This window comes from Dioscorea cayenensis, chromosome 2 (genome assembly GCF_009730915.1).
Source record: "Dioscorea cayenensis subsp. rotundata cultivar TDr96_F1 chromosome 2, TDr96_F1_v2_PseudoChromosome.rev07_lg8_w22 25.fasta, whole genome shotgun sequence".
NCBI lineage: Eukaryota > Viridiplantae > Streptophyta > Magnoliopsida > Dioscoreales > Dioscoreaceae > Dioscorea > Dioscorea cayenensis.
Window position 1 is genome coordinate 21,291,410 of NC_052472.1, and position 25,093 is coordinate 21,316,502.

The 25,093-nt window shown below is 37.0% G+C and overlaps 1 protein-coding gene across 1 annotated transcript in view; it reads left to right on the forward strand.

The window, feature by feature from the left end:
• Positions 1-795: 795 nt before the first annotated feature.
• The window catches only part of LOC120271139 (indole glucosinolate O-methyltransferase 1-like), a 33,969-nt gene continuing 9,671 nt past the window's right edge, over positions 796-25,093 (forward strand). The window contains exon 1 of the mRNA XM_039278098.1: positions 796-822. The gene's annotated coding sequence lies outside the window, so the exon portion shown is untranslated. The remainder of the gene's footprint in view (positions 823-25,093) is intronic.

A 25,093-nucleotide genomic window follows, 5' to 3' on the forward strand; every position in this document is an offset into this window, starting at 1 on the left:
TAAAATCAAAGGAAGTCTCACAAGATTGTTGGATTTGCATTAACTACTATTGTCATTTTATACATAATACTAAATAGTATTAAATAATATCAAACAATAATTATACACAATAAACAACAATAATTTTGTATAATTCTTCTTACAAATAATACTTTAAGAAGTATACGATTGATGTTTACTCTCTCCGTATATATGTATAATTATATGCCCTCAAGATTTATTTATTAAAAAAAAACCTTATGTTTTCTCTTATGGTATCTAATTTAGAGAATTTTTTTTTAATTTTTAAATATCTTTCTGGGAAAAACAATAATTTTGTTGTTTTTATACTTTATGGCAGTGAAATAGCTGTTTAGATAACTAAAAGAAAAATTTTAATATCCAAATAAATAGCTTTTAGATAAAAAGACAATTAACGTTAATAAAAGAAAGAAAAACCTTGTTTACTGAAGAATATTTGCAAGCTAAATAAAAATGAGATTTTTTTCAACTTTAGATTTTGTACATATAGGGCAAATATAAAGCATGCAGTGTTAGATGGGAGTGTCCCATTTGTGAAGGCTAATGGAATGACAATTTATGAACATGAGGACAAAGACCCCCATTTCAGTGAGTTGTTCAATGTAACCATGTTCAACCGGACCACCATGTACATGAAAAAGATGCTTGAAAACTACAAGGGATTTGAGAGCATTAATGTGCTTGTGGATGTTGGTGGAGTTCATGGTTGCATTCTTTCCATCATACTATCCAAGCACCCACACATCAAAGCCATCAAATTTGATTAACCTCATGTGGTCTCCAAAGCAAAACCCATTCAAGGTTAATCTTGATCTTATTTAGCATGTAGTTTGTTAATTTTCCTATACATAATTAGAAAACATGCATGCATGGATTAAAATTAAAGAGTTGTTGTTGTGATTGTTTCATGAAGGAGTGGAGTTTGTTTTTGAGGGGAAGAGCTCGAGAGCTAATTTTTATTGATAGAAAAAAATTACAAAATGTTCAACAAGTTACACAGCAAAACAAAAACTGGAAAAACAAGAGCTAACAGAAACCAAATACAAAAGCTAGAACAAGGAAAGAGCTAAAATGAAAAACCAAAGTCAAAAAAGGTCTTCATGATCCACCGAATAAGTCACGACCAGACAGAAATAGATTCAATGTGTGATTATTGTTGCTGGCGCCAGTAAGAGCAAAAGCAGGACCATTCCAACGACTAGGAATGAGCGCCAAAACAGGATTGCCAGCAACCTGGAGGAGATGAGAGACATCCGAGAAATCAAGCACAGATCGCCAAGCAATAGGGTTGTTGGAGTCCGATAATAGTTGGGCAAGGTCATGATTGCAGTGAAGGATACGTCTCAAAGTCATGTGTCTATCAATGGAGGCTCTAACAGCAATGCTCAAAGCTTTGATCCCAGCATCAACATAGTACTCAGCCTCAAACCTATAGCAGCCTGCAAGTGTAACAACATGAGAATGGTTTGAAATAAAAAATCCCATCTTACCAATCTTATTGGTCTCATTCCAAATGTGTGCATAAAAGAGAAAAGGGCCATCAGCTTGTGTGAAATTGTTGAGGAGGAGACACTAGCCCAGGAGAGAAGAAGATGCCTGCATAAATTCCCGAACATGGGCTACAGCACGAAGAGCAATATTGGTAAAATTAGGATTGATGTTGTTAAAAATGGCATCGCATCTAGCCTTCCAAAGATACCAAATGTTTGCTGCAATAACAAAAATAGTATGAATGGAATAATTATAATCAGTGATCCAGAGACCAGAGGAAATATTACCAGGAAAGGATATATTGATCTGAAGGAAGTTGTTCAAAGAGATCCAGCTACGAAGAGCATAACCACAATCCTTGAAGAGGTGCTCAATAGATTCTGAGTCAAGGTTACAGAAAACACAAAGAGATCTGGGGCCCAGATTAATACTGCTCAGAAAGTCAGTAGTAGAGATTCTGCCATGTAACAACAGACATATGAAATGTTTCACACGGGGAGTAGTATGGATCTTCCAAAGTTTATTCCAGCCAGGCCAAGACATGCTCATATCAGTATTGTGATTGAGGTGATTATAAATAATAGAAGAAATTCTAAGATTGGAAGAGTGAGGATGCCAAACCCAAAAGTTATTGCTGCTAAGATCAAAAACACAAAGATTAGGAATCAGAAGACTCAAGTAAGTACCAAACATGGAAAGGAGCAACTCATTATTCCAACGACCATCTATATAGAAATCAGCAAGGCAGACCGCATGAAAATCAGCAGAGACATTAAGAAAAATGGGCTTGTACGCAAGCGGGATATCAAATAACCAAGGATCAAACAGGAATGAGTTTTGGAGGGGTTGATATTTTTAATCTAGAGGTTCGGTATAAGGAGGTCTGTAGTCTTACAAATACCCCTGAAGATCCAGGAACATCTGAGAGGGGTAGAATTGCACCAGAAATTAATCTGTCCATACTTAAAACGAGCAATGTCAACCCAGAAAATATTGTCAGCGTTCAGATACTTGAAAACATTCTTGGCTATAAGGGAGAATTTAGCATGAAGAAGATTTCTATGCCCCAAACCCCCCTTAGACTTTTTATCAGTGACACAATTCCAATTAACCGTGTGGATGCCCTTTCCATTGCCACCTTTGAACCAAAAGAAATCCCTGACCAATTTGGTAATTGCCTGGAGAACCGAATCAGGAACCAGATAAGCTGAAAGGTAGTAAGTTGGAATAGACAGGATGGAAGAGTTTATGAGAATAGATTTGGCAGCAGGTGAGAGCTTGTAAGTTTTCCATCTAGCACACAAGTTGCTGATTTTATCAATCATAGGTTTGAAGGAATGAACACTGAGCGGTTTAGGAGAAATCAGGATACCAAGACATGTTAGAGGGAAGTGCGCCTGAGAAAAGCCAAGGATATTGCAAACACTTTTAGCCACTCTATTGTTAAACCAGGAAGGGAGATAAACTTGAGATTTGGCATGACTGGGGCATTGGCCAGTTAATCGAGAATAGATAGACAAACAGAGATTGATATTTCGGGCAACAGCCCTAGTAGCCCAAGTAATCAAAATAATGTCATCTGCAAACAGGAGATGGTTAAAGTTTAAGCGAAGATTTTCATCGAAACCAGGAATCATGCCAGAGGCCATAGCACGATTCAATATAGCAGAGAAATTTTGGGCCACAAGAAAAAACAGGTAAGAAGACAGGGGATCTCCCTGACGAATTCCCCGCGAGGAGGAAAACCAGGGGGAGGGGGTCCCGTTAATGAGGATAGAGAAAGAGGAAGAGAGAATGCTGGCTCAAATCCAGGAAACCCATTTATTAGGAAGTTTCATTTTAGTTAAAATAGCAAGAATTGCACTCCATCCAATGGTATCATAAGCCTTCTCAATGTCAAGTTTAATAAGCATCCTAGGGGGGCAAATACGATCAAGTTCTAGAGAATGGGCCACTTCTTGGACTGTTATAACATTGTCAAAAGCTCCTCCATCCGAAATGAACCCTGCTTGCTCTCTACCCACTAATGTAGGGAGAACAGGCTTAAGTCTATTCGAGAGGATTTTTGAAATGATTTTATAACAGACATTGCAAAGCGAAATGGGGCGAAAATCTGATACCAAACAGGGATTCGGTTTCTTAGGAATCAGAGTAATGTAAATCCTGCCCCAAGAGGGGGGAAGATGGGAAGTATAGAAAAAGTGTCTAATAGCAGTGACAAGACGATCACATATATCATTCCAGAAAAAATGAAAAAAATTCTACATTAAAACCATAAGGGCCTGGAGATTTACTGGAAGGGAGATCAAGAAGAGCATGATAAATTTCCTCCCTAGTTACCTCACGAATAAGATGCTGGCCAGTATCAATAGAAATGCTAGGAAGATCATCGGGCAGAGCAGTCAAAACATCATTGAAATCAACTAAGCCATTCAAGCAAGAGCTAGACCAATGATTAGTATAAAAATTCATAAAGGCATGCTCAATGCTAGAGTGATCAGAGTGAGTGTTACCCGAGGAGTCCGTAATGGAAGAGATGTAATTATGATGAGCACGAATACGGGCCGAACTGTGAAAGAAACTAGTGTTTTTATCTCCGTCACAAACCCAGAGAAGCTTCGCACGTTGAGCCCATTTAATGGAGAGTTGGCATTGAATAGTTGCTAGGTTGGCATACTGGGCAGTAAGATTAGTCTGAGAAACCTCATAATCATCCATGCATTCTAAATTAAATATATCAGTTTCGGTATGATTAAGTGCAATTTCAAGAGAATTGGTACCATAAGATTTTCACTGCATGAGATTGAAACGTGTACGAGATAATAAGTGCATAAAAATATGAAGGGGATTACCGTGGGAAGGAGAGCAAAGCGCATCTCTAACCATATCATGACAGCTGGTAAAATCTAACCAATAATTGTCAAATCTAAAGATATAGCGCTTTTGAATATTATGCTCAAAGATAGATAAAACGAGGGGAGAGTGATCGGAGAAACTACGGGAAAGATGTTTGAGGGAAAAGTTTTTAAAACTGGAAATCCAATCCAAATTAATGATGCAACGATCCAAATGGGCCCAACGACGAGCTAACCCACGTTGGTTGTTACACCAAGTAAAGGGAGAACCCGAGAAATTGAGATCAAAGAGATTATGAGAGTTAACAAAATTCTGAAAAAAAAATTAGTTTTGCGAGAATAATAATAAAAACTACCTCCCTTATGCTCACTAGGGAACAAAATAGAGTTGAAATCGCCAACAATAAGCCAAGGGAGACGAAAAGACGAAATTTTAGAAAGCTCATCCCAAACCACACATTGAGAGGAAAAATGGCAAGAGTTGTAAACAACCGAAACGATAGCATTATTAAAATAGGAAGAAGAAATGACGAGGTAAAGGACCCGGCGAGAATAGGCGATGGGAGTCACCTGACCAATACCTTTTTCCAACAAACAAGGATGCCTCCAGAGAAGCCGTCAGCAAGGATGGAAGCCCAATCCCAAGACCTGGAGAGTTTAGAACAGAACTTACCGACATGATCAGAGTTAGCTCTAGTCTCTACTAAGCAAAAGATGACAAGGTTGTTTTGACGAATAAGCCGAGCGATACGAGCAAAGGTATTTTGGGAGGAAAGGCCCCTGCAATTCCAACAGCAAATAATTTAGAACTCATCATAAATAAACACTAGAGAAAAGATGACAGAACCCCCTGTATGAAAGCAGCAACGAAGAGAAAAGAAGTCAGGAGTGACTGGCTTCTCCCACCTCCAACCTCCCCTTTTTCTGGGTCTCAATGTCTAAGAGGGGCCCCTTACGAATTAGGCAACTCTTCGAGCTTCCTCTTGGTACTGATCTAAGGTCATATGATCATCAGGCTCTTCCTCTTCAAATATATGGTCGTCTGAGTGCTCAAAAGCATCATCATCATCAACATCCTGGTCACTATCTTCATCCATGGAACCATCAACTAAGGCATCAGTAACCTGTTCAACAAGTTTCAGGTGATCCGAACCAGAGTTATCAGAGATGAGAGGGGGATTCTACGTAAGAGAAGACAGGAGAACAAGGGGAGGGGATCGATGCCGAGGGGCCAACGGTCCACTCCTCAAGGGCGGAGGATGCGAGGGTTGAGTGAAGACAGGACTAGCTTCCACTAGGGTATGTGAAGTGACTGGGGGTGTGTCAGATGAAACAATGGGGTCCCAATGTGCATCGGGAGGACGTGAACCAGAGTCCCAAGAGACGTTGGCAGAGTAATGGGAGGAACAACAGTGTCAGAGTCAGCAGAGGGAACAGAGCCTTCCAAGCACGGGGAGTCGTGTAGAGAGGCATGGGAACTAAGACGCCACCCACTAGCACCACCTCTCAGCCCGCCATGTGTACTGCGAACAGAGGAGCCTCGGATACCGTGGCTCTCATCCCTCGGTGCGGCTGCCGAAACCTCGGCTGCCGTGGAGGAACGAGAGCTGCCACCACGGGAACGGGAAAAGCCACGCCAGTGGGAGACGAGCAGCCAAGGTCCGAAGTCCTTCTCCATCTCAGCAGCCAAAGTCTCCCCGAGAACGAGAACAACAGTAGCAGTGGTGGGGGGCTAGTAGCACTTGCACCAGCTCCAGCAGCCATAGGATAATGCTCCTGTCTTACCTAGGGGTGTAAATGATACACCTCTACTCGCAAGCTACTCGGGCTCGACTCGGTGAAAACTCGAACTCGACTCGGTCATGGTCGAGCCGAGCTCAAGTTCGAGTAGCTCGAGTAGTCGAGCGATCCGAGTTCGAGTATTTAGATACTTGGCTCGAGTGCTCGCGAGCCTAATCGAGTAGTGATATATATATATAATATAATATTTATTATATAATTACCATTATATCTTTTTAAAGTTAAAATATTAATATTTTTAACAAAAAAAGTTTTCTCTCATTCTCACGATTGAGAAAGAAAACTGAGCCCGTGACTCACTGTGAGCCGCCCCATCATCGCCAGGACCCCATCCTAGCCCGATTCATCCCCATCTTTCAACCCTAGCCTGAATCTTTGATAACTTGATAAACCCCGTCAGCCCGTCACCGGTGAGGTGCCAAACCAAGTAGTGAGCTTGCAAATTCCCAGGAATCCCAACGCCATTATTGTGTTCCTCTTTCTCGTTCTGCGTCTCCATTTCGCATCTCCGATGAAATTTGAAACCCTTGATCTCCATCAATGCCGTCTCTGGTGATCCTCTTCAGATCTCTGTCACCCTTTCTTTTCTCATTGTGTTTTCTTGTTGAGATGCATCTATGCTATACATCTGCTGTTTTTTTGTGGATTTTGATGTTTTGATTATTACTGTGTGGTTTAATCCTCAAAATTGTTTGATGTTTATCATTGCGGATATACTTGTTTTTCATTCTTAGATCAATGAAGTTTTTGATCATCATGTTTGACATTTGATGCCTTAATTTACCTTTTTTTTTTTGTATGTATTTTGATAATTATAAGTCACTTGCATTATATATGCTTGGATTTTTGAGAATTTTGATGTGTTCATCATTCCTAGGTAGCCTGATTGAATCATTAGGTATTTATTTTGATGTGTTGAATTGGTTGCTTGCTCTTGGATTGTTTTGCCTCTTTGCATCTTAGAAGTGAATATAGATCCCAACACTAAGTTTTGGATAATTTTACATGAGATTTGTTGTTCTAATATCACTTTCCATCCATATATTTTTGTAATTATAATTTATTTAATTCCACCATTGATAGCAATGGATCATCAGGAATCTATGGTACTACATATTTACTTTTCAAGAGTGTGTTTGGATTGAGATAAGATGGAGAGGATGGAAAAGGATGGAAGGAAAAGGAGTACGCTTTATCAATAATGTTTCCTTCATTTGCCTATCCATTTTAATTTCTTCACTCAATTGCAGACTAAAATTAATTTTCCTTCATGCTTTCTTTTATCTTCCAATATTTTCCCATGAACCAAACGTTACACACATGAGCTACAATTCTGTTGTATGGTAAACAAAGATGGTTTTATATTTGAATAGGTCAGTTTATTAGTCTCATTATTCTTACCAGAAAGTTCTCATGCTTAGTTTATTGGAGAATCTTTAGCTTGAAATTCTATATGAAAATATCTATCTATTGGATCATAAACAACAAAATCAACAGCTTTTGCCATCCGCTTGAGATGGCTTCTTTGGAAGGTTTGGCCCAAATTTATATATATATATATATATATTAATAATTTGTTGATTATTATATTTATTTATTATTATTTTTATTTATTGATTTATTTTGCATTTATTTGTTTTATGTCATCCTGATCATGATTTTTTTATTTATTTTGCATTTATTTGATTCAACCATTTGCTTGTTTTTTTTTAAATAAAGGTAGTGGCTACAAATTAACAAGGTATTTTTGGTTTTAAGGTAGTGCTTTCATCCTTTGTGGTGGTGCTTTCATGTGCACAAACAAGTGGAGATTTGCAAAAAGGTGTTCAGCTTGCCTAATACAATAAGAGATTTGCACAAAAAGGTCGTACATCTTAACCATGCTATTATTTGGTTGTTTATTGTGATAGGCAATATGTCATCAAAAAGGTTGATTTATTTTAGTATTACATGTCTAATACAAAAAGGTTGATTTATTTATTTATTTGGTTGTTTATTGTGATAGGCAATATGTCATCAAGCACACCAAATTTTTCATCTACACCATTTCAGCCCGGAATGAATTCATCAACTAGTCGGGCCGTGTTGGAAGGTGATTTTTCAATGAGCAAAAGTTTTGATGGTGATGATGGGAATGCAAATAAAAGTAATGATCCAACTGAAAGAGTTGTGATGTTGTTGACCTTGGTGAGGGGGAAGAAGAGGAAGGTAATGAGAAAAAAAGGGCCAAGACTTCAAGTGTATGGTTGGAGTTTAAAGAAATTGATCTTCCTGATGGTTCTAAAAAAGGAGAATGTATTCATTGCAAGAGGAAGTTGGCTATAAATGCTAGCAAGAGTACAACTCAATTTAAAAGGCACTTGTCAACTTGCATGAAGAGAAAAATTTATCAAAATCAACAACAAAAAATTTCTTTCCAACCTATACAAGGAGGTAATGGGGATGTTGAAATGCAACCGGCTCTCACAAATGGCAAGTTTGACATGGCAAAAATGAGAGAAGCAGCTGCACATTGGATATTGATGCATGAGCATCCTTTTTCAGTAATGGAAGAGGAAGGTTTTAATATGATGCAAAGATGTGGAATGCCTGAATGGGAAAAAGTGTCTCGGGTTACTATCAAGAAAGATTGTATGCAACTTTATGAAGCCGAAAAAAAAATTGAAAATATTGTTCAAGAATATTAGCAAGATAAGCTTGACAACGGATTTATGGAAGTCTAGCAATCAAAAGATCGAGTATATGGTCTTAACAGCTCATTTTATTGATCATAATTGGAGATTGCAAAAGCGTGTTATCAATTTTGTTCGTCTTCTACCTCCTCGCCGTGGTGTTGAGATTGCTGATTGTATCTTTAAGTGTTTGAAGGAGTGGGGAATTGAGAACAAGGTTTTTACTATCTCTGTTGATAATGCTTCAAGCAATGATGTGGCAATCAGGATTCTTAAAGACACATTTTCAAGAACTAAAAGGTTGCTTTGTGGAGGAAAGTTATTTCATGTTTGTTGTTGTGCACACATTCTTAATCTCATGGTGCAAGATTGTATTTCTGAAATTGAAGAAATAATTGAAGGTATTCATGAAAGTGTGAAGTTTATTAATCAAAGTGAAGCAAGATTGAAGTCATTTTCTGATATTGTGCAACAACTACAATTGCCGGAGTGAAAACTTATTCTTGATTGCAAGACACGCTAGAATTCAACATTTGAAATGCTATTAGTTGCAATGAAATTTAAAGATGTTTTTCCAATGTTCAAAGATCGGGAAATCCTTTATCATTGTTACCCATGCCCCGAAGATTGGGAAAAGGTGGAGAAAATATGTGAGATTTTAGAAGTGTTCAATGCCATCACAAAAATTATTTCCGGTAGTGATTATCCAACTTCTAATTTGTTTCTCAATAAAGTCTATCGGGTGAAAATGTTGCTAGAAAAAAGAGCGAATGATGAAAATGACTTTATTCGAGCAATGATTGGCAAAATGAAGGCTAAATTTGATAAATATTGGGGGGAATGCAATTTGCTCATGTCCGTGGCCGCCGTCTTGGATCCAAGATGCAAAATGAGGGTTGTTGATTTCACTTTTGCAAGGATGTATTCCGATAGAGAAGCAAGAGAAAATATTGCTAAAGTTCGAGAAGCTCTACATGAGAATTATGAAGAATATGTTCGTGAATATCAACATGGCAATGAGCAAAGTGGTGAAACTCCAATGCATAATAATGATGATGTTGGTACTAGTGGCAAAGGCTCGTCAGGTTGGTCCGAATTTTCAAGTTATGTGAAATCTATTGAAAAAGCCTCTCCACAATAGTCAGATTTGGATGCATACTTAGCTGAAGGTTGTTCCATTTTTGAAGGAAATCCTGATCAATTTAATGCCTTAGAATGGTGGAAGGGAAGTATTTTAAAATATCGCATCTTATCTAGAATGACTCGTGACATACTTGCTATTCCTATCACTACAATGGCTTCAGAGGCTACTTTCAGTGCAGGTGGTAGAGTGATTGATACTTATCGTTCTTCATTGGCTCCAGAGACAGTGCAAGCATTGCTTTGTGGAGGAGATTGGTGTCGAAATCTTCATGGAGTGAAGAAGAAAAACAAAGTGAGTTTATAATTGTTCTTGCTTTAATATAATTTTTTATTTTTCATGGTTTTTCTTGATTTAATGTAATTTTTGACTATTCTTTGTTCACTTTGTATATATTAGAAGGAGAAGAAACCAATTGAGATTTCACTTGACATACCTTGAAGCTCAAGTTTAAAATGGTATGAAGAATTATGTTTGCATGTAAGTAACATTTAAGTTTATTCATCCTTAACATCAATGGTTAAAATGATTTGTTTTCTAATTTCTCATTTGTAATTTTGTATAGGTTTGATGGAAACATTGGGCCAAACCCTTACTTTCAAGAACATATATTTTTGAGATAATGGATGTTGATGGTGGATTGATTGTTTTCTTATTATCTATGGACTTATTTGTTTGTTGTCAATGAATCGTATTAGCACTTGTTTATTTTCTATTTGTTTTACTTGGACTTATTAACTATGGACTTACTTGTTTTATAATTATGGACTTACTTGGACTATTTGTTGTATTTTGTTTAAGTATGAGTTCTATTTGTTTTTTTTCACAATATTTTGGAATGTTGTTGTTTTAGTTGATGTTGCATTTCATCAAATATGAATGTATTTGTTTATCTTTGAAAAATTATAAAATGTTATTATTCTAGTTCTTGTATTTGGTTAAGTTTGAATTGTTTTTGTTGCCTTTAAAATTTTTTTGAATGTAGTCATTTTAGAATGGATGAAAAAAATTGATTTTTTTTAATGAAAATCAATGGAAAAAATTTTCGAGCTCGAGTCAAACTCGAGCTCGAGCATAATTGTTTATGATCATTTTCAACATTTCCGAGCTTAATCGATCGAGCTCGAGTAGCTCGAATAGTGTATCGAGCCGAGCTCGAGCTTGGTTATGTATACTCGATCGAGTTCGAGCCGAGTATCGAGTATCGAATTTTCAGTCAAGCTCGAGCTCGAACTCGCTATTACTCGGCTCGAACTCGATCGATTACACCCCTAGTCTTACCACTTTCCCTCGTTGAGAACGAGGGGGCTGAGAGACAGTCGCATTCCCGGTTGCCGGGGCACGGGTGCAGTTGCTAGAACCATGCCCAATCATCCCACAGGAGTAACAAAAGGTGGGGAGACGCTCATATAGGATGACAATGAATACACGCTGCTGATCGTCTCCAAGCCAGATCTAATTCTATACAAACCCTGACATACTTGGTATGAGTAAGAGAAAAAGTAAGCTCATTGATTTTCAGGAGCTTTCCCAAATGACTGGTAATGGTTTCAAGTGTATCACCACTCCAGAATTCAATGGGAAGGTTGTGGAGTTGGATCCAGATAGCAGTAGTAGTGAGCTTGGTAAAGGTTGGTTCAAAGTATGGTCTCCAAGGGGACAATTGAAGTATAATTCCATTGATGGACCACGGGCCCTCAGAGAGAAGTCGCTGCAAGGTATTTTGATTGGAGCAACGGATGAGAAGGAAACCATTTGGTAGATCAGAAATGAGAATATCACTGAGAGATTCCCATTTCTTCAATAGGATTAATTTCACTTGGTCGAACGGTGGAGGCTTCCCGAAGAATTTACCGAAGAGAGAATGCTGGAAGCGAAGACGAGCACGATTCAGAGTATCATTGTCAAGCTTAATGAAGTCCGTCGTGGATTCCTTGAGTTTGTTAAGTACTGAGAGAGGGGGAGAGGAGAGCAGGTTCAGCAGAGAGAGAGGAGAGCACATAGGAGTGGAGTTTGTTGGGGGAGACATGTTTGTGAGTGTACCAAGCGGTGGTGATGCCATCTTCATGAAGGTTTATTGAGTAGTTTTTATATATAGATAAATAAAAATAAAAAAATAAAGAAATAGTGGCATGCATAGGTACTAAATTAAAGGCTTAAGATAATTTAGTTTTTGCATTAAAAAAATAATATTATTTATATAAATATATTTTTCAAAATGATTGGCATGACTTAATATATGTATTCATATTGACTAAAATCAAATGGAGAAGGTTAAGTGGTGTGAAATATCATTGATACATCAAGGCATCAAGGACCAATTGCCTTATTATCACTCACACTAAAACATAACAAAATCTACAATAAAAACTTAAAACAAAAATACTATAAATGGATTCCCAGTAGATCAACCATTATGATAATAATTAAAAAAATTATTAAAAAGCTTGGGTTGATTATAAAGAGATGTTTACATGCAGGAGATACTTCATAATTGGAATGATGCGGACTGTGTAAAAGTATTGAAGAATTGTTGAAAAGCACTGGCAGATAACGGAAAAATAGTTATTATAGAGCATATTCTTCCTGAAACCTCTCGAACTGATAATGAATTAAAGGAAATTTTTCTTCTTGATGTTGTTATGTTGACTTACACTGTTGGAGAGAGGACTGAGAAGGAATATCAATTACTTGCTAAAGCCAGTGGATTCTCAGACTTTAAAATTGTGTGTGACATATATGATTTTTCCATCATGGAATTCTACAAATAAAGGCAATTTGTAACTCAAGACACAAGAAAGCTTTTACCTATTTTTCCTAATTCACCTCTATATGTATTTTCGTAAATAAATTAAATAAATCATAATATTTGGAAATAATAAATAAGTGTGCTTAAGTTACACCGGTTATTATAATATAATATAATATATTACATGCAGCCAATATATGTATATATATAATCACAAGTTAAAAGTTAGTAACATATATGTAGCTAGCAGCGAATTTTAAAATCCACTGTACTATACCGAAACTTGGCAATATCAGCCCATATCGTTGGATCTATGAGATCCGACTTAGAATATAGAAGTAAAAGGACGTTTTTTTTAAAAGAAGCGGAGAGAATTCAGTGCAAGAAAATTTCATTTTATCCACAAGAATTTATCCAGTGACACATTCTATGTGTATATACACAGGGAATACCCACGGAATAGCAAGGAATTCATAGGGAATTCATAAATTAAGATACATCAAATTTACCCAGGGATTTACCCAGGACTATTACATCCCTGAGTAATTTGTGCGTAAATAATGCGGGTAGTTCCTGCCTTAAAATTACTCATGAAATACCTAGGAAATATTTGTGTGGGAGAACATTTCATGAGTAATCCGTGGGTAAAAATAGTATTTCCACGGATTACCCAACAAAGTTGTTTGTGGGTGTTACAATCGTGGATAATCCATGGTAACTTAAAAAAAATTTAACTTTACAACATCATCCATAAATTACCCAAACATGTTATCCGTGAGCAACATATTTGTGGCTAATCACTGGTTAATCAAATATGTGAATTTTTTGCCTAAATTTTACCCATGGATTATCTAGGGAATTGTTTGTAGATAAACATACCATGGATAATCTTAATGTAATAAGAATTAAAATGTAAGATTTTGACAATAAACATTTACCCAAGATTCATTTTTATGGGTGATTAACTTGGAAATAATACTTTAATTTTTTTAATATATTATTTTGAATTTTATTTATTTTTTATATTTATATTTGATATAGCATAATATTATCAAAATTAAATTTGAGATTTATATTAAGAATTATAACTAAATTTTAAAAAAATTAAACATTATAAAATAAATAAAAAAATAATGTCACAATAGTTTATTCTATAAATTATAAGTACAACTCAAAAAATAAGATATTAATAAAAATCAACTGGACATATAAATTAATCAATTAATTTACAAATTTAAGAGAATTATTTAATTTACAAGCGCAAGTTATGTATATCACAACAGCAACTTGATCTTCCTTCTGATGATCAGATTGTTCTTGGAGTGAGCTCATTCTTGATAGAGCCAATGTGGCGAAGAATCACCGCAAGAATCGTTTGGGTCTTGAGCAACTTCATTGTTTTCCTTGCCATGACTGCATTCACAATCTTAAGTGTAATATCAATGAATGAACATCACATAACAGAGCCTAATCACAACATCAGAATCATAGCTCTGGTTATATTTACAATACTTGGTTTTCCATCGGCTGTAAGTCTTAATCCATTAATTACTAAAATATTTAATATTCTTCTTCAATAATTAGTACTTACTAGTTCTTCAATTCTTACTTTTCTGCAGATTCTCTACAGTGTTCCATTTGCATGCAGTACTGCTCAATTAGCTAAAAATGAAGGTGGAGGCCAAGGTATATATTTATATATTTAAATAAAAAATGAATGCCATCATTGTGTGTGTGTATTTGATCACTGAACATTTAAGTTGTGAAATGAAACATTGCAGGACTGTGCACTGGTGTGTTAAACATATCCATTGTGATTCCCCAGGTGAGATGCATGCTCATGCATGTAGAGAGATGCACCTTTTCATGCTTTGGTGAAGATAAGATCAAATTAAATTCTATTGAGTTCATTGAATGCAGGTGATAATAGCACTAGGTGCAGGACCATGGGATGCAATCTTTGGCAAGGGGAACACCCCTGCATTTGCAGATTCTGCTGCCTTTGCCTTTGTGTGTGCCTTCATTGTTTTCTTCATGATTTTTTAATGATGCGAATTGTATAAAAGCATTGAAGAATTATTGGAAGGCACTGCCGGATAATGGAAAAATGATTATTATAGAGCATATTCTTCCTGAAACCTCTCAAAATGGTAATGAATTAAAGAATATTTTTCTTCTTGATGCTGTTTTGTTGACTTGCAGTATTTGAGGGAAAGAAAGGACTGAGAAGGAATATCAATTTCTTGCTAAAGCCAATGGCTTCTACAAATAAATGCAATTTGTAATTTATGAATTATTATAGAGCATATTCTTCCTGAAACCTCTCAAAATGGTAATGAATTAACAATTGTGTGTGATATTTATGGTTATGCTATAATGGAATTCTACAAATAAATGTAATTTGTAATTTATGTCATATTAAAGCTTTTACATAGTTTTCCTAATTCGCTTGTATTTTATATTTTTGTTGTTCCAATAAAAAGTAAATATATTGTAACGCATGAAAATTATTGAGAATTGAGTGTGTTCAAGTTGTATTGGTTACAATATTTTCTATTATATGGTTTTAACTGACCTTTTCAACTTCGTTTTAAGTGTATATTTAATTTTAGTAAATCATAACTTACATATTAAAAAGATATAAAAAGTTAAATTCACTCTATTAAGAGATATGAGTTGTGAATAGGAATGGGGGTGGGGCGGGTAATGGGATCCCCGTCCCCATCCCCATCCCTTCTCACGGGCGAGGCGTTCCGTTAAAAATTCCCGCAGGGGAAAAAAATCCTCCCCTCACTCCCCTCACGGGGATCCCACGCCCTACAGGGAATCCACCGTCCAAAACATTAATATAAAAATTTTACATAAATAACTATAATATTTTACAATGCATTTATGTTACACGTATGCTTAAAAGATCTTATATCTGATTGAAAATAAAAATATAATGTATGATGAAATAAAATAAAAAAATTCTCAACCAAAAGTACAACATACACATCATATATAAAAATAAAAAATTCACACAAAAATATTTCTCCTAACAAGTCATAATATAATGTTTGATGAAACAACAACATTAAAAGGTACAAATAACATAAAGTTTAAAAACTAAATTAAAATTACAAATCCATTAAATAAAATTCATAATGCAAAACTAGCACGATAATTTCATGCTTCCATCAATTTGTTTTTCTTTCTCCAAGTCATTTATATTGAGAATCCAATTCCACTACTACTAGCATCTTGACATGATAACTCCTTGATAATAAACAAAATTGTAAATATATAATAAGATTATAAATAATATCAAGATTAAAAGATAAAAATTTTTATAAAAAAATCATATTTACCTCATCATTCTCATCCTCCTCTTCATCAAAATGTAGAACAAATAGCTTGAATTGTTGACCATAAACAAGAATCTTCAAAAAAATAAAAAGAAATACATAATAATAACTAAAAATATATAAATTTAAAAAGAAATATCATATATGTTTTTAATGAAATATATAAATTTAAATAGTTAATAAGTTGTATGAAATAATTGTGAGTTCCATAATAATAACTAAAAATATTAACAAATAAATATTTATTGATTATATATATATATAATATTATGTTAATGTTGAAATAATTTTTTTAATAAATATATTAAAAATATATAATATATTTTTTTGGAGAATCCCCAGGAGCGCAGGATTCCCGTGCCCAGCGAGGCGGGCGGAGACCATTCCCGCCCCGCCCGCCCGCCCGCCCGCTAGGCGGGGAGGAATTTTTCCCGCTCCTCGCCCAGGGAGTGTTTCGGAGAATCCCCACCCCGTCAGGCGGGGCCCCGTGGGGAGCAGGGGATTCCCCCCACCCCCATTCCTAGTTGTGAAAAGTAAAATAAACCGTGAATATATCATAACAAAATTAAAGTTAGCAACATATATATATATATATATATATATATATATATATATATAGGGTGAATTTTTAAAAATCCACCGCTATGTACTTATAAACTAAACTTGGCAATATTAGTTGAATCTGTGAGTATCCACCTAGAATCGGTAAATACTAGTAACTTTCTTTTTAACTTGTAAAATTCCATGTAAAACAAAGGGAATTGATTTTTTTAAGTGTCTTGTAGTGATAAACACTAGAATTCCATGCACTAACATTTTATTTTTTTAAGTAAAATAAAATAAAAAATATGTTCCACTGTTTGGTTATGTAATATTAAAAAAATTCCTCATTGCAAATTATACAAATAAAACAATAATAATAAAAATAATAAAATTAAGAATAACATCATAGTTTATTTTCTTCCTTTTAATAGTGGTAGATGTATATTTTTTATTTTATTTGGTAAAATTATTATTTTTGAATTTACTTTGATAAAATATGTTAAATTAGACATGCATGATAATTACTTAAATTATTACCCTTGCAATGGAAGAGTTGGGATTTTATTTTTCTTTTCACTTTAAAGTCAAGAACAAAATAAGTGACATTAATATTAAAACATATATATCTAACTAATTATTAAAAAAAAAAATACGCTGGTGTGAAAGGAAAATCAAACATCAATGACAAGGATGGATTAATATTCATTGAGTTTAACTATGAATAGTCTTGCTTTTGGGAATTGTTATTTTGAAACAGCAAAAAAATACCGAAAATAAGTATTTATTATAATTTAAAAGCATCATTTTTAAATTTGAATATATTTATATTATATTAATACCGGGATTGTTGTTATAGTGTAGATTCTGGTGTTTTTTCCCCCAAATTTATAAATAACCACATAATGAGATAGCATGTGAAATACAAAGTTGATCAACTTAAAGAGGGCAACTATTGATAGCGACTCCTAAGAAAAAAATAAAAGAATTTTTTTAGTGAATTTTTACATTTTTAATTATTATGATATTTTTGTGTTAGTTCCAATCGATGTGGTTTTGTGGATTTTAGGGAACAGCTCAGACTCACAGTAAATCTGCACACAAACACAAAGAAAAGAGCACGATCGTAGCTAGCAGCCTCGCTCGTGGGCCCGAAAGCACTGCTTTCTAAAGCTGCCCAGGAGATAAACAATCTACTAAAAGAGATGAAAATACATGAGTACAAACACTAGTCACTCAACACTCACAAATAAAGATCGCTACCTCTCTAGATTGTCTTGTCCTGACTTTCTTTAGCTACAGTACGCACATCCCATTCTCGAGCAAGGTAGCTTTCTATAAACGCCTCAGCGTCCCCAAATATAGCACATACCTTTTTTAGAATCTTTACGGCTAATAATTTAAAAACTTTCCAAATTGAAATTAGCTGTTACAACTCCTATTGTAACATAAATTACAATATGGCGTAATATGCTAACTTGGTAAGGTTACGTTCGTTGCAAAACAAACTCAAGACTCATTAACCTCCCGATACGTGCTTAAGTCGAAGTCGATGCGAGCCCAAATCTCCGATCCCGATCTGCTAGGCAACTAGCATACCACCCTCGGGTTCCTCATCACGCAGGTCCCCTAGCAGAGCGCACGTCTTTGTGCGCGTCTTCACGAAACTTATCAAACTTGATCTTCAATTCACCCAAATTTGGCCTTCAAATCTTCCCAAGAAAGATCTTCAATCAATCATCTCAATCATACCAACAATAAGCATGTCTTCAAATCTTGCCCTTAATAGTCTTCAATCATCCATTGAGGTTTTCTTCAAATCATACCATCAATAGTCTTCAATCATACCATTGATAGGTATTTCTTCAATTAAGCTTCATCCATATTTAGTATTCAATCAAATCATCTAAATATGGTCTTGATATGATCTTGTCTTCAAGTTGTAATACATTGCCAAAAATAGCTTCTCCAAGATCTTCAAGATATTTGCCTCCAAATCAAGACTCCTTGTTATGTCACCATGCTTTGCCATGTCATCAATTATGCCACATCACACAGGTTACCACGTCATCCTGACTAGGTGTCAAATCATGCCAACTATTGTGCGGTTGTACTAACATTTTGAAAACTCATTTATTCCAAAAAATGGGCAAATGCAGTTGAACTAGGAAGTCAAACCAGTTCAATAGTGAACAAACCATCCACTTGGTTCATGACTAGTCAGATTTTTTGGGTAAATATCTTGTACAGTCACCAAACTATGGCCAAATATCAAAAGGGATACCCACTTTTAATTCATATCTTTTTTACTACCATAATTTGATTTCGCTTCAACGGGAGGGTACCCTCTTATTTGCGATGATAATTTCTGACATGGCCGTAGGAATGATCACGTGGACCAGCTTATGACAGCTCAGTTGATGACGTGGAAGCGCCAGCGAGGATGTTATAATTCTCATCACCCTTTTAATCCACATCAGCCCTGCGTTAGTGGCCACATCGGCATCCCGCCCACTGTCTTCTTTTTCCCTTGTCTTCTTACGTCTCCCTGCCCTCTCTTCTCATTCTCAATCTCCTGCTTTTGTGCTTCTCAAATGAAGAAAACTACATCAACCTCAAGAATTCATGTGCCAAGGCCTCCTATAAATGATAAACAAGGGGCTACTGCAAAGAAAAGGAAAATGTGGGTGCCACCTGGTGTTGGATGGGTCTAGTGTTTCCGGTAGTACCCATTAAGACAAATGAAGACTAGACAAGTTTTATGTCACTTTCTTTGGTTTCTTCCTTTTTTTTTTAATGTAAATTTTGTAATTGAACAGAATTAAGGTATTATGTATAAAGCTTGTGTAGTTTATAAACATCATATCTGCAAGGCAGAAATCCTTGCAAATTTTGGAGCATGTCTTCCTTGTTTTAAACAGAACATGTAATTTTTGTCAAGATTGACTTCATTGTGAATATATTAGACTTTTTTCCAAACCAGTTGTTCTCCAAATTATTTATTCTAAATCAGCATGTGTTGCCATGTGTTGCCATATTCATATTGATGTACGCTGTGGACTCTAAATTTTACAGTTTTATACAATTGATTTAGTAAATATTGATATAGTGTTTAAAAATTATATCACCACATGTATGATGTATGTTATAGACTCTAAAATTCATATTACCATGTATATGTTGTATGTTGTGGGCTCTAAATTTCTGCCCTTATTACAACATCCAAAACCCTCTACAACTACAAGCATGACAATTACAAAATGAAACCAGCTGTCAAAATTCTTGAATGAGATTGAGCAAAGGAGATGCCCTTTATAAGAACCCTCACTGCGATTCTGCGTTCAGGTTTGAGAAGCAAAGAAGAAGAAGGAGAAGGAGGAAAAGAAGAAGGAGAAGGACAAAAGCAGGAGATTGAGAATAAGAAGAGAGGGTATGAGACGAAGAAGACGAGGGAAAAAAAGACGAGTGGGCGGGATGCTGATGTGGCCACGAACGAGGGTGATGTGGATTAAAAAGGGTGATGAGGATTATAACATCCTTGCTAGCGCTTCCACGTCATCAACTGAGCTGTCATAAGCTGGTCCACGTGGTTGTTCCGGTGGCCATGTCAGAAAATTATCACCGAAAATAAACGGGTACCCTCCTGTTAAAGCGAAATCAAATTATGGTACTCAAAAGATACGAATTTAAGGTGGGTATCCCTTTTGATATTTGGCCATAGTTTGGTGACTCCACAGGATATTTACCCCAGATTTCTTAAAACATTAATTAGAATTTTGAAGTTGTTGCACACATTGACTGATTTTTTTTTTGTTATATAATGTATGTCACTGTCAAACAGTGAAGCAAGACATCAAACAATTAACTGATTAAGCTTTGAATGTGATGGATTTTTATAATATCAAATATTTTGAAAGTTACAAAATTTTGAAAAAAAAAATTAAAATAATTTTAATTAAAATAAATTTTTGTGAACAATCTTTTATGCTTTAATATATATATATCTATATATATATATATATTCTTATCAGTAGTTGTACATGTTTGACTATATCATATATCATCTTAATCACTATTAGATAATAAAAATATATTGCATTATATTATGTCTGTCTCTTTCCATATCGTTGGAACATGAGTGAAGAAGAAAGCCATTTAACTTCAAAATTTTCATATTGTTTTTATTTTTATTTTTATTACAGTGCACTAACAAATTTTTTAATAAAAATAAAATAAAATAAAAGTTTTTCCACTGCTAATAATGAAAGGCGAAATTTCTTGGGTGCCTAATTATCAAACAAATTCCTATCACCAATAAAACAAGTGGAAATTGCCAAAAAAACACTACAACTTTGCCAAATTGCCAAACAAACCCCCATAGTTTCGGAATCCCCAAAAACCCCTTCTTTTTCAACTCCATGATTTTGAAACCCCAAAAGTGCGTAACGGCATTAAAGCGGAGTGTATTTAAAAATTTTATGGACCAAAATGCCTTCGCTGGGAAGTCGTGGGCTTGCACTCATTTCGGTGTGAGAGGAAGTGGGTGGGTTTTTCTTAGGCATTCACATTTGCTTGTCTTCTCTCGACTCGCGACTCCAGCTCAACTTCGCGTCTCGACTCTTCTCTTCCCACCGACTCTTCCCTTTCCACCGTCTCGAAGAAGAAGTCCCGCGTGCAAGTATTCGACATTTCAGTCACTTTGCGATCTAAAGGTATTCATTATGGTTTTTGTTAACTATTACATTCACTGAAGAGACATTTTTCGGTTTTGGTTTGTGATTTTTGTTTTTTGTTGGAAGACATTGAAGCTTTTCGGGGGATTAATCGGTCTGGGGTTTTGTTAGTGCTGGGCAGGAGATGTCTAGCTAGGGTTTTTCTTTTGTTTTTACATTTTCGTCCATGTATCTGATCGAAAATGGTTTTTCCGATTGTTGTGCTTTTGTGTAATGTTTATAATCTACGTTTACCCTTTCGTTGATATGGTTGCGAGTTAGTAAAAAATGAGGTCTCCGTTTAAACAATGAGCTTTCTACCGTTTAAAGTTAGTTCAGTCTCCGTTTAATTATTTGCATCTACGTTTAATAGTATACGTCATCGCTAAAAATGATATCGGTGTTTAAGAGCCGAGTGTTTACCGTTTAACAAATTACATTTCCGCTTAACAATGTCTTGTTATTAGCCGCAGCTTGTGATTATGGCGAGTCAATCTAGTTAATGGGCGATGCTACTTGACACCCGTGAGTGGAGACCGTAGGGCGAATTGAAAGTTCACATGATCCTCGACACTTTGGGAGATCATCCGAGGACACCGTTCACGAGCATTCTTGAGTTGGAAGATCATATACCAAGAGCGGGCCCTTCTTGACTCTCATTGCGAGATACGATAACCGCGCGCAATAAATTAGGGATCGGGAAAGCATCGCTGACTTTCGGGCTGAAGATGTGGCAATCGTTCTTGGCTGCGTGTTGCGATGGGGAGGCGATCGTGTTCAGGAAGAAGAAAACACGGTCGACTTTCGAGAGAGGTATTTATCGAAGGCGTCACGAGAGACAGCGAGACTCCGTCGAGAGCACTCTTCAGAACTCGTTGGACTGAGGGGGAAGAGGAGAATTTTGCCAAACTCGATGGTGTACCTCACAGGTACAATCCTCTTCCCAAATACCTCCTCGCTCGGTTCCCTAAGCGGATCGTTGATTATGCCGATGATCTACACGGAATGGGGGCGCTACTGGCGTGGGCGCAGCGACGCACGAAGTGGCTTATGGAGGACATACCAGCGGCCACTGCCGAGTCGCAATCTAGATGCTTGGGGAAGAAGACCAACACCGGGTATGTTAAGGGGTTGCGAGTGGCGCTTAACATCCGGGTTTTCTGGTGACGGAGCGGAAAGAAAGTCGTTTCGCAAGATCCCAAGGATCTTTGTGCTACGGTGAAAATACTTTCAAGGAAGCAAGCTGACGATAGAGACGAGTTTGTCGTCTCTCGAAGGAAAAGAGGTAATAATTCAAAAATATTTTTGTTTAGCGTGAGCGTTAACGTTTAACCATATCATTTACCGTTTAACTTTATTCATCTATCGTTTAACATTATAACTTACTGTTTAACTTTGTTCAACTACTGGTTTAAACTTTTAGTTTAATGTTTAATTTGTTTGTTTCTTTCGTTTAACACTATAGGTTATAACGTTTAAATATCACGAGTTACATGTGTAAATATAGTTTTAATTGTTTAAACTAAATAATTTCGCTTAAGATTGTTTGCTTTACACATGCTAGTTTCACGAAATGGTTCGGGCTGAATCGTTTGATGAAGAAGTATTTGTTGAGACGGCAACCGTCGGTCGGATGCTATTGCTCGGAACCGTCTTTCAAAAGCAAGATGAGAGGCGACCTCTCTTCCTTGTGGGCCATGGTTCTCCAGCTTCCGAGGCAAAGCGCATTAGTCGAGGCGGAGAAGCCCTCCCCGACCCCTGGGCCGCTGGCTTTCCCCGGCCAGTGTCGGCCCCGAGCGTGGCGGCTCACCCTGGGCACTAGGCGAGGATGTCGCTGCAGACTCTCATGCGGAGCTTGCGGATTTTGATGCGAGAGTTCCTCGACTTGTCGCTCGGGTGGAGGCGTTGGAAGGCGGTCAGCGGTCGCGTCGGCTGCGCTTTCCCTTCAAACAAATGAAGCACCGGGACGGATACACGCGTCGGAGTTCGACAGCGAGGACATCATCAGGGGTGGCCCTTGAGCGGCCTCGTTCGAAGAAGCTTGCAAAAAGAGGAAAACAATAATGCCTCCGTCTCCACGACGTGCTGGGTGGCGATGAAATAATAGCGAGCACGCATCGGCACTGACACCATCGGCGGCGTGATGTTGTGCCGTTGATGACATGCCCATCGCGGTGGAGGAGATTGAAGATGGCGCGAGTTTGCGCGGTGGAAAAGATCGTCGACTACATTGTTGGCGACATCATGCCTACTGGTGGAACCCGCGGCGCGTCGCTGGGCATCAAAGATGGACACAATCCATGAAGAAGAACAGACGGAGACAACGTTGTGTCTCCATTGATCTTTGCTGCCGTGGAACTCACGGTTGAGAAGGTCGTTGAGTCCATCCTCGGCGAAGTGGAATTCACGGTGGAACCAGCGGTGATCGTGCGCGCATCGAGGCGGACCGCGATCCCACGAGAACAAGAAGCGTGTAAGGAAGTGTCTCCCGTTGATCTGCCGAGTCGATGCCCCGTTAAAGGAAGCGATAAAAAAAGTAGAAGAACTTGAGGAAAGTCTTCGTTCGAAGAAAAAATCGTTAGTGATCGGCGCCTCAATAAGTCTGACGAGGGTTGATAAGGATCTTCCTCAGGCCCTATGGACAAATAAGTTTGAAGTTTTTTATGATATTGTTTAAAGCTGTTTTAGTTACCATTTAAGTAGGGCGTTAACGTTTAAAAATTCACGGATAACATTTTAACTTATAAGTGATACCCTTTAAATATTACCCGAATTCTGGTTTAAACATTCAATATAGAATTTAAAGTTTATACTTTAACGTTTAATTTTTATACTTACGACATTGTTTACATGTCTTTGTTCCGTTCGACCACAGCAGCGATCGTGTGGAAGAATGACTCTGTCGGCACCACGGGGCCGATCTATTCGACACGCTCGAGGGGAAGGAGATGGTCGCGAGCGATGTGATGGGCCGCGTTCGTATGTATCTTGCAAAAGGCGATGGCGTAGTGCCATACTCGTTATAAGATGGCGCCTCCGTCGCGACAGCTGGCCTTGTTACATGTCAAGCGAGGCGACGGCGCACATGAATCCGCGATGGCTATGATTGGAGATGCTGGCAGCATGACTTGCGTAAAGTGGACATCGTCATCCTCCGGAAATAATTATGAGTGGCCAGCTTCCATGCTCGTGCAGTCGCTTGACGATGAAAAACAAGAATACGGGCGTTATTCTTCATGCCAAAGCGAGAATACGATAAAAAGCAGCTAGAAATGGTAAGTGCTTTAATAATTTGTGTTTGTGTAATAGTGTTCGGGTAAATAATCGGCATTCTAATATGAACTTGTATATCTCGACAGTGGGAACCTATTAGACCTACGTATCGACATGGAGTTGGGCGAGTCGGCGACCATAAAGTACCGCTTGTTCACGACAACTGAAGCCCCGACGAGAAAAAGGAGGTGTCATTGCGGCATCTATGTCATGCGGTTTATCGGCGATTACTCGCCGGGTGAGAAGCTACGGTATCGCAGGTGACGTCCCTTATCTGCGATTAAGGTATGTTTCCGCATACTTGGGAGGAGGCGGCAGGCATCACGACGGAAGAGTCTTGCATGGCGGGTTCTTAGTCGTTCTTTCTATATTTGTATACGCGATTCTTTCTTTAATAATCGATTCGTTGTTTAACATACACTTTTCGGGTGTTTAAGTATATAGTTCATTGTGTAAATATCGATGTAATTGTTTAAACTCCGTTTCTTGTGT